Source organism: Dasypus novemcinctus, chromosome 16 (genome assembly GCF_030445035.2).
Source record: "Dasypus novemcinctus isolate mDasNov1 chromosome 16, mDasNov1.1.hap2, whole genome shotgun sequence".
Classification (NCBI taxonomy): Eukaryota; Metazoa; Chordata; class Mammalia; order Cingulata; family Dasypodidae; genus Dasypus; species Dasypus novemcinctus.
In genome coordinates this window covers 67,368,608-67,384,518 of record NC_080688.1, presented here as the reverse complement: position 1 = coordinate 67,384,518, position 15,911 = coordinate 67,368,608, and the positions used below count along the sequence as shown (strand labels likewise).

The 15,911-nt window shown below is 38.8% G+C and overlaps 1 protein-coding gene across 4 annotated transcripts in view; it reads right to left on the bottom strand.

The window, feature by feature from the left end:
- Positions 1 to 15,911, bottom strand: part of SMAD4 (SMAD family member 4) — a 97,232-nt gene that overhangs the window by 55,718 nt on the left and 25,603 nt on the right. For 2 of the 4 annotated variants that reach the window (XR_188319.5, XM_004461406.4), the window contains exon 1: positions 15,635 to 15,767. The exons of the other annotated variants lie outside the window; for them this stretch is intronic. The gene's annotated coding sequence lies outside the window, so the exon portion shown is untranslated. Of the gene's footprint in view, positions 1 to 15,634; positions 15,768 to 15,911 lie in introns of those variants that run through there. 4 annotated transcript variants of the gene reach the window in all.

Sequence of the window (15,911 nt, the reverse complement as noted above, 5' to 3'; positions counted from 1 at the left end):
AAAATGCAGTCAAAGTTTATCTTCAAGGGCGTTTTGGAGTGAGAGGAGCTGCAATTTACACTAAGGAGCTAGACAAAATTATTAAACTCTTTGAGCCTGGATTAAAAGGAAATTCAATAGAGCTCAAAGGAGTAACTATATATAGTGTTCACCAAGAAGTAGCTGTTACCTGAATACTAAAATGTATATTTTAATTGCTTTAAAAGGAGACTTTCCTAGAACACATTTTGCATTTTCTCCCATTGAAATGTGTCAAAGAAAATTCAGGAGTGTAAACTATCAATCTGGAACTCACTACTCAAAGGCCTATAGGAGCCAGGCAAATTATAAAAATGAATATAATGTGCCAGAAGTAATGAAAAACATTAAGAACTCTAAGTACATGCCCATTAAAAGCAAGTAGCCACTACTCTCTTCCAGCTTATTCTTGGCATTTAAGAATAATAGCTGGTTGTTGCCAGATCTTCAATTTAAAGAGAAGCTATAAAATGTCCAACTGTAAGTGAAATCTCATTTTTAATGACTGAAAACTTATTCATGGAGAAAGGGGAAGAAGAGAAGGTAAGAGAAATCACCACAAAGGCCAAAGAAAACACACTCAACTCAAACCTGGCCCAAGAGAACTACCAGTTAGAATTCTCTGCATGCCAATTTCACAGTTTTAATTTCTAGACCAAAAGCTCTCAGAGGCGAGGATGTACACTTCTTATTCATCATCATATGCCCAATTCCTAGGACATGTTAAGTGCTCCAGGCTGCCAAATGAACGACTTTCTGCATGTGCTTTCAGATCAACTTCACCCTTTTCCTTTGCCTAAAAACACTCAGACCTATCTTATCCATGTGTAAAAGTTCTTGACATCCTTTAAGATGCAGCTTGAATGTCTCAATTTCAACAAGAGTTTTCCCTAACACAGTTTCCTCTCTGCTCAATTCCGGAAGAGCATTACTTCCTTGGTGTGTTTCCTATTTGTTCCCTGGTATGTTTTTTGACTCATTTTCCCAAATTTAAAACATACCCCTGTTAAAACTCAACACATTATAGCTACTTGATTATGTATTTGTCTCATACTTTCTTGCCATAAATCTGAAAACAGCAGTGCTCTCTTACTTCAGAAATTTCCACATCATGCACAGTTCCTGCCATATACTAGGCAAGTGCCTGTGGACTGATTATACCTTTTTAAATTATTAAGACATATATAATATAAAATGTGCCATTTTAACCAATTTAAGTGTACAGTTCAGTGGCATTAATTACATTTACAATGTTGTACTACAACCACCACCATCCACCTGCAAACTTTTTCATCACCACAAACAGAAACTCTGTACCCACTGAGCAATAACTCCCCATTTCTCTCCCTCCAGCCCCTGGCAGCTTCTAATTTATTTTCTGTTTCTTTGCATTTATTCTAGATATTTCATACAAGTAGAATCATACAACATCTGTCCTTTTGTGTCTGCCTTATTTCATTTAGCATAATGTTTTCAAGGTTTAACCATTTTACAGGATATATCAGACCTGTATTCCTTTTCATGGCTAAGTAATATTCCATTGTATGGATATACTACCTCTTGTTTATCATTCATCTGTTGTAGACTCTGGCTATTATGATAATGTTACAATGAATACTGGTGTACAAGTAAGTATCTCTTTGAACCCCTGCTTTCACTTCTGACTATGGCTCTTTTAGGCTGTGGAGTTCCCTTAAAATAAATTTTGAGCAGTGCACATATTTTTATTGTTGAAGTCATTTTCTGATATTTCATTCCAAAAGATTTGTACCAATTTATAATGTACTTTGGGAAACGGACTTGGCCCAGTGGTTAGGGCGTCCATCTACCACATGGGAGATCCGTGGTTCAAACCCCAGGCCTCCTTGACCCGTGTGGAGCTGGCCCATGCGCAGCACTGATGCGCGCAAGGAGTGCCGTGCCACGCAGGGGTGTCCCCCGCATAGGGGATCCCCACGCGCAAGGAGTGCGCCCCATAAAGAGAGCCGCCCAGTGCGAAAGAAAGTGCAGCCTGCCCAGGAATGGTGCCACACACACGGAGAGCTGACACAGCAATAAGATGACGTAACAAAAAGAAACACAGATTCCCGTGCTGCTGACAACAGAAGCGGACAAAGAAGAACATGCAGCAAACAGACACAGAGAACAGACAACTGGGGCGGGGGGGGGGGGGAGGAGAATAAATAAATCTTAAAAAAAAAAATATATATATATATAATGTACTTAAAGTGTTTGAGGGTAACCACAATCTCACTATTAGATGTTAGTTCTAAAATTTAATCTATTTTTGAAAACATGTAGCATTAAATTTTTAATTATAAATTTCTTTGCACACTAATGACAATGACCTTAATTCTTTTTTTTGTCTTTATTTTTTTTATAATGTTACATTCAAAAAATATGAGGTCCCCATATACCCCCCACCCCCCTCATCCCATTTCTCCCCCCATAACAACAACCTCCTACCTCATCATGAGACATTCATTGCATCTGATGAATACATCTCTGAGCACACTGCACCTCATGGTCAATGGTCCACATCATAGCCAACACTCTCTCACATTCCACCCAGTGGGCCATGGGAGGACATACAATGTTCAGTAACTGTCCCTGCAGCACCACCAAGGTCAACTCCAACCACATCACATCTCTTCCTCCCACTCCCTACCCCCAGCAGCCACAATGGCCACTTTCTCCACACCAATGCCACATTTTCTTCGATTACTAATCACAATAGTTCATGAATAGAGTATCAGTAAGTCCACTCTAATACACTTTATTCCTCCATCCTGTGGACCTTAGAATGGTTGTGTCTACTCCACATCTATGTCAAGAGGGGGCTTAGACTGACCTTAATTCTTAAATATTGCTTTATGCATTTTAATGTTTGCCTTGTTCTATTCCTATGGCCAAAAGTAGCTGAAAAATAATTAAAAGTTCCTTGCACAGGAACTGATGTGACTCAGCGGTTGAGCGCCAGCTTCCCATACACAAGCTCTTGGGTTTAAGCCCCAGCCCATAGTACTTAAAAAAAAATTTTTTTTTCAAGTGCGCTGTATAAAAAAATTAACACCAGCAGGGGTATAGAGATTTAATCCTAAACTAAACACTGGCATGGAAATATAGTAGATAAGGGTGCTACACCAGTATGAATAAAATTTTATGTTCTAATTAAAGCACTAGGCAGCATGATTGGGAAAGCTAGCATCTCTTTCAATTCTATCATCCATAAACTGGGAACAATATCTGCCTTTCCAACTTGATAGACTTAACTATAACAATCAAATGCAATGATGTATATAAAAGCAATGACAACCAGAAACTGACCAACTCAGCAAACACTGTATCTATCATGTGTCACAACTGGAGGGGAAGGTGGGGACAGAATACTACTGGGCATCTAGAGGGTAAAGGTCATGCTGCTAAACATCCTGCACAGCTCAGTCCCCCACAACAAAGAATGATCCAGCCAAAAACATCAACACTGTCAAGGTTAAGCCACTCTGGGTCATTCCTAATTTCAAAGAGAAATGAGGGAGGCAGAAAGTGCAATACTAGTGCCAAAGGAGAGACATGAGACTATTGATGGAATACTACTAATGACTACCACATGTAGATAAGAATTTGCCAGATTGAAAGAAAACCCCTGGAAAAGGCAGAGAAACAAAGAATGAAGACGTTTCATCTAGAGTATGCTCATGGTAGGAAAAAAGGAAGGAAGAGTAGCATTAGATTTGTATTAGAAAGAAAACAACAGTGAAAACATGGATGATAACCTTAGAGGGAAAGAGAAACCAATTAGGAAACAATGATCAGAAAAGTGATATGGGCCTAGATTAGGGAGATGGGCAATGGAAACAATGAGGGGAGCCAATGAGACATTTTTAGGTAAAAAAGACTGGACTTTTTTGACCAACTGGATACGGGTGCTTTTAAAAAAAAAAAAAAAGTGAAAAAGTGAAAAAAAAAACAGTCCATTTCCATTTAGTTAATCTAAACTAAATGATGAAGAAAAAAAGATTTAGAAGAGGGTAACAAGTTCCAATTTAGATATACTGAGTTTGAGGTACATATGAGAAAAATGAGATCTATTTGAAAGTCTCTAACATAAACAGGTATTAAATGAAGTCATGGTAACAGAACAAACTGACCCACAGTGATAGGGTTAATGAGAGGCAGGATAATCAGCAAATGGGACAAAGAATTGAAAGGTACTCTTTGTTTTTGTATCCTATTGTTTCCTATTTGTACACTATTCTTGTGTCCTTTTGTGTCTTTTTTTTTTTTTTAAGATTTATTTTTATTTTTTCTTTCTTTCTCTTCCCTTCCTTCCCCCCACCCCAGTTGTCTGTTCTCTGTCTATTTGCTGCATGTTCTTCTTTGTCCACTTCTGTTGTTGTCAGCGGCAGGGGAATCTGTGTTTCTTTTTTTGTTGTTGTTGCGTCATCTTGTTCTGTCAGCTCTTCGTGTGTGCGGTGCCATTCCTGGGCAGGCTGCACTTTCTTTCACACTGGGCGGTTCTCCTTACGGGGAGCACTCCTTGCGCGTGGGGCTCCCCTATGCGGGGACACCCCTGTGTGGCACGGCAGTCCTTGCACGCATCTACACTGCACGTGGGCCAGCTCCACACGGGTCAAGGAGGCCCAGGGTTTGAACTGCAGCCCTCCTATGTGGTAGGTAGATGCCCTAACCACTGGGCCAAGTCCGCTTCCCTCTTTTGTGTCTTTTGTCTTTAGTATATTAATCACAACCTACCAAATGATGTTGACATATAGATCTAACAGCAAATCTATATGTACTACAAAGTCAGGGAAACGGACTTTGGCCCAGTGGTTAGGGCGTCCGTCTACCATATGGGAGGTCCGCGGTTCAAACCCCGGGCCTCCTTGACCCGTGTGGAGCTGGCCATGTGCAGCGCTGATGTGCGCAAGGAGTGCCGTGCCACACAAGGGTGTCCCCCGCGTGGGGGAGCCCCACGCGCAAGGAGTGCGCCCGTGAGGAGAGCCGCCCAGCGTGAAAAGAAAGAGCAGCCTGCCCAGGAATGGCACCGCCCACACTTCCCGTGCCGCTGACGACAACAGAAGCGGACAAAGAAACAAGACGCAGCAAACAGACACAGAGAACAGACAACCAGCGAAGGGGGGGAAATTAAATAAATAAATAAATCTTTAAAAAAAAAAACAAAGTCGGATAAACCAAGCTAATTAAAATACTCTCTAAAATTAAACAGGCTGAGAGCTGGCCTCAGAGGCTCTCCATCTTAAGATCATAAATTTTAGTTAATGAATGTTGACTTATTTCATAGATGTTTGCTTACTTCTGAATTACTGACTGCATTAAATATGTCAAACATATTTTATAGAAGTTATAAAGGTATTGTGATCAATGACCAACAAACATAAGAGAATATTTGAGAGAAGAACTTAAGTTTAACCAGGTAAAACAGGCTGGGCTGGTGAAATATCACTAGGAAGAAATTCTCAGCCTTGGCAGGAAAAAAAAAGAAAAAAAGGTGTGTAGGCTTAGTTCAACTGCCTGCAACACATGTTATAGCCAAAATTCTAAATCAAGAGCTTGAGAGTTGAGTTTTGTCAAACTAAGGCAGTTAGAGGAAAACCTCTAAAAGCACAAAAAAAACAGGTATTAATGTTTACAGAAACCTGAGAGGGGAAATAATACAATCACAGCAACAAAAAGAACGCTTTTGAGCTAACTTTTAAGATGAACTACGAGATAAATCTAAAGTTGTACTTCTTGTTCCATAGGTCTTAGATGTAGACATATTCTACATATTACTACACCAGCTTCATTTAAAACAATCAGGTAAAAATTAACATTTCCTGAATTAATAAGTTAGGTGTTATTGGAAAAAAAAAGAATCTACAAAGTACTAGAGTTGATAACTTTTTGTCTGCTACCATAACTTCTTCAGTAACTCTACCTACTCTAACTTTCAAACAAGAATTTCCCTACCTGAGTAGATGGGACAATTCCCTGCCTGACTATTCAGAGCCATTCCCTGGTCACAGAGGTTGAGAGATGGGAGAGAACCCAAACCAGGCCAGAGTAAGGACTTCTGCTGGAAGAACAGAGAAGGGAGGAGGGGGGAAGCTCTTTCTGCTGAACTTGAAGCTTGAAGTAGTTAGCCTCAAGCATACCTAAGATGTAAAATAACAGAAAGAAAGAAAGCCAAGTGATAGTCCTGATGATACAGGTTAAGAACTGGGATTCAGCAGTCTGAGGCCAATTCTTTCTCTAGACCAAACCAAGGAATTCCCTTTTTGACTTAAGCCTGACTGCTGTTTCCTAATATGTAATAATTGAACAAAAATTCAAGTAATAACATTCTCAGCAATAGCTGTGATATAATGTAACCACATAAATAAGAGAACCAATCAGTAATCTAGTCATTAATAATAGAGAACTAGTTCCTTTAAAATAGCAGTTGTTATTTTCATTACTAAAAAAAAAAAGCAGTTGTCAAATTCTTCTCAGGAACCCCTTTACATGCTTAATTATTACAGATCCCAAGTAACTTTTGTTTTTTACACTTATATTAGATATTAAAGCTAAGAAAGTTTTAGTTTTTAATAAAACTTTCATTTAAAAGATTAACAAATCCATTATGTGCTAACATAAATAATACATTTTAAGGAAAATTATTTTCTAAAACAAGCAAAACATTTAGTGGAATGATAATGTTTAACATTTTTGCAACTTTCTTTAATGTGTAGCTTAATATAGGACAGCTTGAGTCTCATAGCTGCTTCTGATTCAATGTTGTGATATGTTGCTTTAAAGTATATGAAGGAAATATGCCTCACACAGGTACGTAACTGGAAAAGGGAGAATTTTTAGTAGTCTTTCCAGATAATTATGAATATTCTTTGATTCAACACCAAATCTCAACTGGGAATTTGTAAATATTAGTTGCAATGTGGACTCTGAAACCATTATCAATGAAACCTTTGGCTCTGTTATATAAAAATCCATTGGTCTACCACGTATTTTGAATGGTTCTCCTACCATGTATGACTTTGTAACATCATGCATTGGTCATTTGGAAAATTACTGGTTCAATGAGTTATGCAGATCTTCCAAACAGTGACCCATCTCCTTATAAAATATATTAAAATATCACATTAATATTACTACCAATCTCCTCAAAAAAGTCTTTTAAATATGTGGAAGCTGGCAAGCTTACTGTGGCAGATAAAGTTGATTTCCTTGAAGTTGCAGGCTCACTTGACTCATTTTCAAGAAAATGCCTGCCAAATATCCAAATCTGAATAACCACAGTTCATCTGTCATTCTTTTAAGTAAAAATAAAACCAGTTCCCAGTAAAATACGTGGCTAGTTTAGCTCACAGCTCAATCACACAAGTGGTTTTCCTATCGATGAACATTACTCTTCAATGTGATTTATGCACACTTCCTGTCTAATCACAATATTAAAAAGACATATACTGGGAAGCGGTTTTGGTCCAACAGATAGGGCGTCCACCTACTACATGGGAGGTCCGGGGTTCAAACCTAGGGCCTCCTTGACCCACGTGGAACTGGCTCACACACAGTGCTGATGCGTGCAAGGAGAGCAGGACCACGCAGTGGTGTCCCCGTGTAGGGGAGCCCCACGCACAAGGAGCGCGCACTGTAAGGAAAGTCACCCAGCGCGAATAAAGTGCAGCCTGCCCAGGAGTGGCGCCACACACATGGAGAGCTGACACAGCAAGATGACACAACAAAAAGAGACACAGATTCCGGGTGCCGCTGACAAGAATACAAGTGGACACAGTTATAAGAACACACAGCGAATGGACACAGAGAGCAGACAACTGGGGGGGCAACAGGGAAGGGGAGAGAGATAAATTTAAAAAAATTTTTTTAAAAAGACATATACTCAAGAAGAGTGTTTTTTAAATTAAGACTTTTACTGCTTTACAAAGGACATTCTTAAGTGGTGAATCTGACATTTTCTCAAATGCTTAACACAAATGTTTGGCTGTGAAGAGCACAGTTAACAACTCATACAGTTTAGAGTCACTGCCTTGATTCACGCAAAGGTGCCAGCAGTTTACTCACCAATGCTTCTACACCATCAATACAAATGTCAACATGGTGAAATAACATGGGCAAATAACATCTCAGTTTTATTATTAAAATAATTTTGACTTCATAAACCCCCTAAAAGAAAAGGGTCCTGGTCATCACCAGGAGTCTGTGGACCACACTACGAGAGCCACTGCTTTAAAAGATGGGAAACAAGTTGAAATTTAATAACAAATGAAAATTACATTTCACAAATCTTTTTAAGTGAAGGTGATTATCAAATCATCTACTTATTCTTTCAAAAGAGGCAGTATCAGAAACACCTGTAGACTGCCCAGCCCTACTAACATACTGAGGGAGGGGCCCTACCTTTAAAAAGTACTCTAGGAGTCTGAGGGGCTGTCAGGTTGACACAACGCATACATCTAGTCTATGCACTTTATAAATTACCAAAAAGGTACTGAAACAAATTACAATATCATGAATACATGCAACTGATTAAAGGCCTAAGTAAAGAGAAAATGTGTCATTTTCTTTACAGTTCGCAAGCCACTTAATTTCAACAGCTAAACACATAAAATTCTTCCTTCAACTAATTTAGTAGAGGACATCTATGACATAGATGCAGCTAGTATATCAAAGTACAATGATCCCTGGCTTATCTTACCGCATTTAAAGTATTATTTCCAACCTCTCAATAGATGATTCAATTATTATGATTCATGTCAAATGCTCTAGTATTCATTAAAGAATACCAATGAAATATATCCTTAATTCAGATTTACATTTAGAAATATCTAAAATGGCTTGAAGACATGTACTGCACACATTCATCCACATTAAAGCACAGAAATCAGAACTTACTACAAAACAAATATTCAGTAACAGTTCTTTTTATAATCATATATAGGACTTGCATTTAAAACATGTACATTAGGGTTTGATAGATTTGAAGTAAAACCTGAAATAACTCCAGTGTCCAAAAATCACAAAGTAAAGCCTGTACTATATTAAAATAAATAGGAAAAAGTTCATTTATTTCCTTCAAAATAATATTTTACTAAAATAAAATACTAAAATAATATTTTACTAAAATAACCAAAGCCTTTAAAAATCAAGAGGTACTTTTTAAAAGAATACAGATTCCCATGCTCCTCTCACTCCATTCCCATTCTAAATTGTGTGTGGTGGGGAGGGGGGTGGGTGGCAAAGAATATTTTTTATGTTTTTTTTAATAAGCTCTTCTGAGATTCAACTATTTCTGCAGACCTGAAGAACTTGGTAATCACTTCAAGTGATGTAAATGACGGAAATGAACATGCTTCCTACATGATCACTGGATATTAGAACAGCCAACTAGTTCAACTTGTTGAGCAACCATCTCAGCAAAAAAGTTAACCCCAGAAATCAAAAGCTAAGTCAAGGTAACGTGCCCTTTTCAGGAACCAGTGAAGTGACCAGTTCATTGGAGGCTAGAAAAGTTTATGGATTCCAAGCAGATTACCCTCCTAAAACCAAATTCCACTGGGAGTTTAGAAGCTAACTTAGGCACTTAAAGTCCTTAGTCTCTAAGAGGAGCATAAGTAAGAATTTTTGAGTACTTTAAAATAAGACAACCTTCCAATTTACAAGTTCTCTCCGTGGGAAACACAGTTTCCTAAAACTTGCTGTCAGACAGTTCAAATGAATTGGAAATGAAGAAAAAAAGATGGACAACCTTGGAAGCAAAACAAATGTAGCAATAACTTCAAAAGACCCATTAAGTTAGATATGAAATGATCATATTGTATAGCATGTGTATACCACCCTACTAAAGAAAATAAAATTGACACATGAAAATTCAAAGAAAAAATTAGACAATCTTAATTGCTCAACTACTGCAAGAGCACTAACCCGGCTACCTACACCGTAGACCAAGGGTTTTTAAGTTTTTTTGTTCCATGGACCCCTTTGGTGTGGTAGTCAGGTGAAAACCACAGACCCCTTACTAAGTCCACACTATATTGTGTATTATTTAATAAATATATCACACTCACACCAATATGTCCCCACAAGAATGTTGTTGTTTTTTAATTTCAATTCAAGCTCACAGACCCCTGGTTAAGAACCCCCGCTCTAGACCAAGTGAATTACAATTCCTGGGGGGTAGAATCTAGGCATCAGTATTTTATAAAGCTCCCCAAGGGATTTCAAAGTGCAGCCAAGGTTGAGAAAGAGTGCCCTAAACCTTGAATAAGAAAGCATAAAATGATGAACACAGAGTTACAAGTTTTCCAAAATGCAAAAAGATTTCATTTAAATAATGAAATATAGCAGTGAGCTGAAAGGTATTTAAAATTATCACCAAATTTAAATTAAGATGTAATAACAAACACTCTCAACAATTGTCTTTGTTTTCTTTCTGATTCATAAAATAATTTGCATTAGCAAATAATCAATATTTAAATTATTAAAGAATGTGACGACCTACCACCTCAGTTTTAAATATTTAGGTACTCTCACTGTTAAAACAAATTTTTCTATATGACAATCATACCATATAATAGTGTTAAGGTGACACGAACTGAAATACCTTGCACTGGAGTAACTGGAATTTAGCCAAATTTATCCTCACCAATATTATACACATTTTGTAATGAGAAAAAAATTCAAAAGTTCTAAATCTGACTCATTACACCAAGCACATGCTGAAATATTATGATGCAAAAAGTATCATACTGAAAGTGGTTCAAATGAATGATCTCTGAGCATATGTGGCAATTGTTTTAATTTCCCATTTTAAAACAATCAAGTCTCCAGTAATTGTTCAGCAAAAAGCCCAAAATTTAATAATTATATATTTAATTATATTAAATGGTGTGTTATTCTAGTCAAGCTTTTTAAAATTTCATTTAGTACAGAAAATAATGAAATCTTTTTAGTCTAGTTTTATACATGCATCACCTCAGAGGCATCGTTTACCACTGCTTAAACAACAAACAAAAATATGCCTAACAATCTTCAAGAACAAAAAGGAAATCCAAATGTGTTGCACATGAGGAATGAAGTGGCTAATAAAAGATGCTTAGAGAACCATTCTTTCTAAAATCACTGGACGTAAAATGGGGGGAAGGCATGAGTGAGAGGGAGACAAAAATGAACTGAAATAAAGTTTAAAAGTGGGAGTAGATGTAGCACAAGTGGTTGAGCACCTGGTTCCCCATGTGCGAGGTCCCAGATTCGATGCCTGGTACCTCCTAAAAAAAGTTTAAACATAATAAAAATAATATGTTATCACCAATATAAGCAAAATTTTAGGCAAGATTAAACATACATTTTAAATTTAATAAACTAGACAGATCCTGTATGGTTAATTGTGCTAGTAGAGGACTCTGCAATTCACAACCAATGAGAATGGAGTCTAGTGATGTTACCTTAACACTGGTGGCTCAATGAAAAAAAGTAGCTCCCCCGCCAGAGAGCTGAAATGCAACTGCAAGCATAAATTAGTTTAAGGCATAAAACAGTTTAATTTAGAGGCAAAAAATTTAAAAGAGAATGCAGAATAAAAAAATCACAATAAATGGAAAAGTAGCTCAACTACAACATAGCTTAAGAAAGTGAAGCATAGATATTTTGATCTGTTGCTTCTTAGTATAAGCAGACTCACTTTGAGGAAAGCCATCATAAAAAGACAATGATCCATAAAACGTTTTCATTTATTCAGACTTTCTCAGCAAATTTTCATTATGTCTGCAAGAGATCTGGAGTTTTTCCCAAAAATAAGAATTTACACTGAGACTGGATGCAGCTCAAGCAATTGAGCACCCACCTCCCACATGGGAGGCCCTGGGTTCAGTTCCAGATGCCTCCTAAAAATAAATAAAAATAAACAAGCAAAACAAACAAACAAACAAAAAAACAACAGCTCAGGGGAGCCTATGTGGCTCAGCGGTCGAGTGCCAGTTTCCCACTTAAGAGGTGCTGGGTTCAATCCCTGGCACCCCCAGTACCTAAAAAAGAAAAAGAATGTATACTAAAACCACTCAGCTAAACAAAGTTTCTACTTAGACACCCCCACTTCAAAAATAAAAAAATTAAAATACAATATCTCTTTAAAGTAAATTCACCCAAAAGCCTAGAAAGCATAGAAAAAGTCACTTCTATTAATAGACACAAAATGTTTTATCAATTTTCTCCAGAAAGGCTTTTAGTTTTAAAGCTAGTATCTTAAACCTACATAATTCATCACTACCTTTAAAGACCTAGTTACTCCAAATCATAAATGCTTGGCCTCCCTTTACATTTGTTCTGTAAAAAACCCACTTAAGGAAGTAAAACCATGACTGCATATTGAAGACACATTAATGAGAAACCAAAATGTTACTTTTATCAATCATTTGCAACTTAGAATGTTATGTACTAATCTTATTAGATATGTACAATATAGAGAGAATAAGTCCTTAGCAGAAATGGAAAAACTAAGTAATTTTGTATGCTGTATTTTCAGCCCTGAATCTCAGCAGAGTTGTGGCTAGCTAACACTGGACTACCCAGGACAATGAACAAAATGATCCTCCATCCCAAATAAACAGAGTATAAGGTTGGTGCAAAAGTAATTGCGGTTTTGCACTGTTGAAATCTGTAGTCCAATACTGGCATATGTTCTTAAATAAATGTGGTTATGTTATACATTATTTTAATGTGCATTTCTTGCTTTATATTTTTTTGCTAATGACTTATTACTTGCTCTTTATTTTATATTTATTTTAGACTATGGGAATGACCTTAGACAAAAAGCAAATTCAAGCGATTTTCTTATTTCAAAATGGGTCATAAAGCAGCGAGACAACCTGCAACACCAACAACGCGTTTGACCCAGGAACTGCTAATGAACGTACAGTGCACTGGTGGTTCAAGAAGTTTTGCAGAAGAGACGAAAGCCTTGAAGCTGAGGAGCACAGTAGCCAGCCATCAGAAGTTGACAACGACCAACTGAGAGCAATCATCGAAGCTGATCTTCTTAACCTAAATCAGAAGCTGCCGAAGAACTCTACGTCAACCATTCTACAGTCGTTCAGCATTTGAAGCAAATTGGAAAGGTGAAAAAGTTCAATAAGTAGATGCCTAAGGAGCTGACCGAAAATCAAAGGAATCACTGTTTTTAAGTATCACCTTCTCTCATTCTACACACAAACCATTTCTTGACCAGATTGTGACATGCGACAAAAAGTGGATTTTTTACAACAACTGGCGATGACCAGCTCAGTAGCTGGTGCAAGCTTGCACCAAACTTGCACCAAAAAAAGGACACGGTCATTGTTTGGTGGTTGCTACCAGTCTGATCCTCTACAGCTTTCTGAATCCCAACGAAACCATGACATCTGAGAAGTATGCTCAGCAAATCAATGAGATGCACCGAAAACTTCAAAGCCTGCAGCCGGCATTGGTCAACAGAAACGGCCCAATTCTTCCCCACAACACTGCCTGACTGCATATCACACAACCAACGCTTCAAAAAGTTGAAAGAATTGGGCTAGGAGTTTTGCCTCATCTGCCATATTCACCTGACCTCTCACTAACTGACTACCACTTGTTCAAGCATCTCGACAACTTTTTGCAGGGAAAACACTCTCACACCAGCAGGATGCAGAAAATGCTTTCCAAGAGTTCGTCAAATCCCGAAGCACGGATTTTTATGCAACAGGAATAAGCACACTTATTTCTCATTGGCAAAAATGCATTGATTGTAATGGTTCCTATTTTAATTAATAAAGGTGAGTTAGAGCCTAGTTATAACGATTTAAAATTCACTGCCTGAAACCACAATTCCTTTTGCACCAACCTAATACACCTGCAAGCAAAACAGTTCCTCCCATCTGCCCAATAAGATCTAAGCCCCCACTAAATTTAAAGCGCTCAGAGTGGACATCACCATCCCAAAATCCTCAAGGTGAGGAATGAACAAATATAAGAGGGGAATGCAACCATGGACAAAGTAACTTATTAATACTGTAGTAATGGAAGAACATATAATATAGACACAAAGATAGTGATTACCAGAGATCTGAAGGATGGGAGAGAGAGTAATGGGTGGAATATAGGGCATTTTTAGGGCGCTGGAATTAAATGTCAACCACAATGCAAACTACAGACATTGGTTAGTAGCAAAGCTTCAGTATTTACTCATCAACTGTAACAAATGTACCATACTATTGTAAGATGTTAAGAAAGAAATCGGGGGTGTGAGGTATTTGGAAATCCTTTATACTTTCGATGTAACTTTTCTGTAATCTAAAATCTCTTTAAAAACAAAGTTTATAATATGAAAAAAAAGAACTTCATATGCTATATTTCAACTAAAATACATTTAGTCCCGCAACAGCAAAGGTTCTAAATCTAATTACTTTATAAAAGTATGCATTTCTGAATTTTCTATTAAGACTCTAAATGACTTCTACCTGCAAAAAGTACTGAAACCCGTTCTTAACCGAATATTCAAGCTGCTGAGACTAAAAAGATGTTAAGTCTCGCAAAGGTAAAAGGTTGTTGACAAAAATCGGCAAAGTCCACATACGTTCCAAAGAATCAATTCAAGCTATTTAAAACGATTACCTCATATCTTGTATTATAATTACTAAATACCTGGCCATTTCACCTTAACGTATGGTGCAAAGCCTTAAAAAAAAAATTAAGAAACTAATTCCAAAATGTTAAAGATAAATGTGTTCAATTTTTTTTATGTTTACGACGGTTTTCAGATGGAAAACCGCTATCAAGTTTCAAGAAAGTTCTCTTAAAAACCTCTATATCCTCAAAGAAACTAAAGTTAACTAAAAACACCAATTTCTTTGAAAATCTAGCTTAAGAAATCAGAATAGCATTTTGGGGCTTGTGATGTAGTCACCGTCCTCCACCCTACACCAATTTCACGCTCGGTACACTTCTAGCAATAAGATAAACTATATCTTTTATTAGAAGACATTTTTACTGGGGGCGGGGAAAGGGGGTGGCAGTCCAATTAGGTGCTAAACATTTTTCCCGCATACCGTCACGATAATCAAAAAGCAAGTACAGCAAAACAAAGGCAGAACACAAACCAGAATGACACAACAAGGAAGAGAAAGTAAAGGCTGAAAAGAATATTTGCCAGGCCGGAAAAAAAAAAAGAAAGAAAAACTATTTACAACTTTTATTTAGAGGTAAGATTCCTCCCCGTCCACACACTACAGCCAACCCAACGCGCAACGCTGGGGCGGACAGTGAAACTACTCAAGAACAACAAAGAGGAGCAGCGGCCGCAGCAGGATCCCTACCATCCGACTTTAACTTGGTTCGCGTCCAAACTGCGAGGGGAGATCGGGGCCGAAGCTCAAGGGACAGGAGGAACCGCGGCCACTAGCCCGCCCTGCGGCGGCCGACCCGAACCAGCTCCTCAGGCGGCCACGCTCTCTCCCCCAGCAAACCCGCCGGCCTACCGCACGCTCCCCGCCGCCGCGGCCGCCGGGAGCCCGCCCCGGGGCGGAGAAGCCGCGGGCGGGGCGCACGGGCCTGGCCGAGGAAAGAGGAGGGGACATGGCGCGGTTACCTGGGCTCGGGCAGCGGTGAGGAGAGTTGCTCTTCCGCCGAGGCTCCCCCGCGGAAACGCCGGGCTCGTAGCTCCCCCGGCAGCCCAGAGCGCTCCTCGGCCCCCGCCTGGAGGCGTCCCAGCCAGGCCGCCCCCTTCCTGAAGCCGCACCGCTGCCCGCACGAGCCCGGCCGGCTCAAGCTCCCGGGCCGCCCCGTGCCGGGGGCCTCTCTCGTGGGGCGCCCGGCTCCCCTCACCCGCTCCCGTCCCCCAGGCAGCCGGGAAGCCGAGGGGAGGG